The sequence below is a fragment of the Meleagris gallopavo genome, chromosome Z (assembly GCF_000146605.3).
Source record: "Meleagris gallopavo isolate NT-WF06-2002-E0010 breed Aviagen turkey brand Nicholas breeding stock chromosome Z, Turkey_5.1, whole genome shotgun sequence".
In the NCBI taxonomy this organism is placed as follows: Eukaryota; Metazoa; Chordata; class Aves; order Galliformes; family Phasianidae; genus Meleagris; species Meleagris gallopavo.
Genome location: NC_015041.2, coordinates 29,122,711 through 29,127,335, shown reverse-complemented (window position 1 = coordinate 29,127,335; position 4,625 = coordinate 29,122,711).

Genomic DNA, 4,625 nt, shown 5'->3' with positions numbered 1-4,625 from the left:
AGCTTGGTTGTCAGGGGAAAACTCTTTATGGAGAAAGTAGTGAGGGGCTGGAATAGGCTGCCCAGGGAGGTGTTCAAAACCAGGTTGGATAGGGCAATCTGCTCTAGTACCAGACCTGGAGATTGGTGGCCCTGCCTGTGGCAGGAAGGTTGGAAATTGATGATCTTTGGGGTCCCTTCCAACTCAAGCCATTCTATGATTCTATGATTCTATGAATTGATGATCTCTAGAATGAGGCTGAGTGGGGTCTGAGTATTCTGCTTCTTGTCTGGTGCTGTGTGCTCTCAGCACACACTGCTGAGGCAGTCTGATACCTGCATGTGCAGAACACAAGCTGTACCGCAGCATGGGCAGCAGACCTGGCCCATCAATACATGAAGTGTGTTTGCCTGTAAAGCACATGCACATTTCCAGAATACTATTCCTGCTCCCTGCATCACTCACACTTTCTTCGTTTGATAAATTGTGTCCTGGCCTATGGCTATAACAGACAGTTCAGGCATATTGTTTGGATGGGTTACCCAAATAGTGTTTTATCTACGGACAGATCAAGTAAGGCATCCAGCCGTGTTTGTGTGTTTAGAAGTATGTTCAGTGAGTTTCACAAATACAAATAATTTAAAAAAGCCAACAAGAAGAAGTTGCTCCTGTGCTCCAGAACACTTCTGAGTGAGAAGTTAATAGGATTAGCATTAAGCTTTGTTAATCTCTTTTACTGCTGTAGTACAGCATGATAGGTAAGCGCTGTGAGAGGCTGGCTGCAAGGAGCAGGGGCTGGCTGCGTGTCATGTCCTCATTCTTTACAGGAGGCAAGGATGAAAGTTTTCTGAATATGCATCCGCTGTGTTCTTAATTATAATTTAAAAGCATCATACCTCAGAAAATAAACAAGTTAGATAAATGTGGCTTCAGGCTCTGTACCCTACAGTTTCTAGGTGAAAGCTAAAATGACATTTAAACTGTCTTGTTCTATCTCTGATAGTTTGACAGCAGCCTGTTGGAAAGACCCATCGGGTCTCACATAAAGACATTTTATTCTAACTTCTACTTAAGATGCCAAATTATTACTTGGTTGTAGATCCCTGGTATGTCATATGCATTCCAGCAGACATGGTGTGACAGGACAGGAACTCTCACTGTTTTTCTATGGTCAGCTGCTATGGCAGTGCTGCAGAACATGTGTGATTTACATTCCTGGTGAGTCTTTAAAAGCATCTTGCACCATCTAGTGAAGAAGCCAGGAGTTTCTGGTGCCACATCGGCACTGTGTAGAATTTTGTAGCACATCGTTGGAGGCTCTGCCATTTAGCAGAGTTTCTTGAGACAGCTTTTTTCTTTCTTCCCCTTTTACCAACATGCTGACATTTTTGAGGGGTATCTGTCAAGTGACAGCCACACAGAACTCTAACAATCTGAGCTCAAACTTGTTTATACTCCAGGCTTTTTGAAAGGCCCATTCAATCTCTTATCTCCGAGAGTGGCTGAATGGTCAGAGGATAAGCTTGTGAAGAAAGCCACAGGAAAGGGCACTGAATTCTTCATTTGGTGTGAAAGAAGTGAGTTTGTTTTGATACTGCATGAGAATTCTTTTGTTGCCAGCATCCTGGCAATTTAAGCTGAGTGTCTTCCTTTCTGCTGAAGTTGCTAGTAGTTTGCAAATGCAACATATTATTGAACTGTGATGCCACTCGTCTAAGGGAGCAGAACTGTGAAATCTGAAAGTTGGACATCTGAGAGCAGACTGTGCTGCACTGCTGTGACAAAAGCTGGTATGTGCTTGGCTCACACAGGACTGGTTGCTGGTTTCTCCCATCTCACACATTCAAAGCAGTAGGAGCATACCGGCAACTCTGCAGAATTTAAAAGAGGGTCATACAACATGCAACTTGAATCAAGAAATATTTTTTAGATTTAAGAAAAAATATATTCTATCCATTTTTCCAGTGCATTTCTTTTCTCTTATTCACTATCTCATTCAGTTAGTCAGTCAGTGAGTCAGTCAGTCAGTCAGTCATACCTTCACTGTAAATGCAGTATTAACCTTGTGGATATTTGTTTACAAGAGTTTGATATAAGAAAAGCTCTTGTATTCCTTTCTGAATGGACTTGCATTGACTGCAATAACTTTAAAAGCTATCTCTATTAGATTAGGGGCCAACCTCACAGTGTTTGCTCAGAACAAGTTTGCTGGATGTGACTGCTCGGTGGATCACAGCATAAAGAGAATGCATCACCTCTGCTGTATAAAATTCGATTTTATCAAATTTTATAAATAAATTTATAAATAAATTACAATTTGATTTTATCTCAGCAGGGGATTCAGTTTATCCCCTGGAAAGTAAAACCACACACTCCTTCTCTGCAATTCTGAACACTGAACTTGTCATCTTCTGTATCAGCCACTCCCTCCAGTTTCACCTCCAATGTCCTGTTAGCCTTTGCAACTTGAATACTGAAAGCAGTTTCAACAACCCCACATGGCAGTTCCATGTTTCAGTCATGCTGAATTCCACATCTACAAGGCTACAGGCCTGTGAGAGCTGCAATGCCCTTCTCCAGTGCTGCTCTGTGAAATGCAGCACAGCTGCACTGTGCCTTGCACAGTGAATAACGGTATATTGTTTAGAGATTTCCATTTTGTGGACTGTGCCATCCAAACATGGACATTTGTCTGAAGACATAATGTATGTGCACATGCCATTGTGTGACAGATGTAGTTCTGATAGTCCATAGGCCTTCCAAAAGTCAGATAGAAGTCCACCAGGGGACATCCAGGGTTGAATATTTCTGCTCCTAAGGGTGGAAGATGCGCTATGTGCAGAGCTGTTTCTCTGCTGTGGTAGGCAGCAATCTCATCTGCAGAGATTCTTTTCTTCTTTTCTTCTTCTTTTCTTCTTCTTCTTCTTATTATTATTTTGTGGCTTTATCAAAGATATTAACAACATTTCCAGTTTTATTCAAATAAGTTTGAAGTGAGAGCAACTCTATCACCGTCAGCAAAGTCTGTATGACCTCAGTAGGACTTTGTCTTCCTCTGAGGCTGTACACATGCCATGAATGTCACAGAGAAGTATACTGCGAGGTTTTCTAAACCTTAACAGGTATTTCTGAAGTTTAACAGGTAATATTTCTTGTATGCCTCCTGTTGTGAAGACAGACTCCTAGTTTCTTAACAGTACTTCTCACAGGCCTTGGAGCTAAATAAATACTACCACTACAATTTTAGAAGTCCCCTTCTGCAGCAGTTTGTGGCTGAGGACATCTCAACATATTAAATCTTTGGGGAATTATATGTTTCTTTAAAAACCTGGAAGTCTATTTTTTAAGCAATTTCTACTTTTGCAAGACATCAGATCTCAAATCTAGGACAGGGTTGGGATAAAACATAGTCTCTAAGGCTAGGGTTATTCTGGAGGGAAATTCTGTGTGTGAAAGAAGTGCTTCTGCTGTTTATCAGTCTATCAATCTAGAGCTATTCATATCTCTTTCTGGTTATAGTTTCCAGGAGCCAATATGATAAAATAACTCTAGCACAAAATTTTTATCATTATTTTTGTCCTCTTTTCTTGGATTGTTGTGCTGTGTGTTCCTCAGTAGGTGGCAAACTTCACAAGCTGTAGCCGGTGGGATATATTTGGCACTCCTGTGCAGTACAATTAAAAGCTTTCCTTGGACCTCATCCAAATAAAATTTTCCTTCTTTCATTTGCAAAAAAAGGATCCATTATTGTTCCTAATTCAATCATTTTCCTTTCTGGGCTGATCTGGACTATAGCCACAGTAGTGGAATATTTACTTTCTGTGCACGGTGTTTTTTGAGCTTGATGAACAAACAGGGAAAATGACCTTCAGCCATTGAAAATAAAAACCTCACATCAGCTCCATCTCCATCCATGAGACACAAGCCTGGTTTGTTGATGCTACAGAATTGTTATTAGTAACATAAGAAAAAAGCACCACCATTTCTTTTTTTTAAATTAATATTGCTAGGTGCTGCTATTTGTTTATTATCATCATTAACTGTGGGCAGAGCTCTTGGCACAACACTGAGAGAAGGGTGACTTTAAGAAAGCTTAAGAGACCCTCCAACATGTAACTAAAATGATTCCTGAGTTTAGCAACCACATAATCTAATTAACAGTATGCAAACAAAGTGAGTAGCTGAATGTTATAGAAAACAGGACTGGCTTGTGAGACTTCAGCAGATTTTCTTTTCTCCCTTGGACTGGTGGCATTTCTACTGAACATGCGTGGACCTTGCAAGGGAAGCAAGACATTGTGCACTTAATTTGCAGAGTATTTATTATACAGAACTGTAGGACTTCTCACAAGAAGAAGAGGAGAGAAGAATACCGGAGAAACAAACATGGAGAACAACAGATAGGTTTTTAACAGAAGATTCAAAAAGAACTGGGGAGGTCAGTAGTTGGGATGACAATTCAGCTGAAACAGTTTTTGCAGCTGTTTGTTAGGTTTATTTTTAAAGATACTGAATTTAGACAAAGAACAAAGCCTCTTTATTTAACAGCAAGTAAGTCCTGTAGGAGAATGTTTCTTGTGAAGGAGGGATTGCATGCTTGTTAACAAAAATGAAGCGTGCTGGCAGGGAAGAGTGAAACCAGTTGG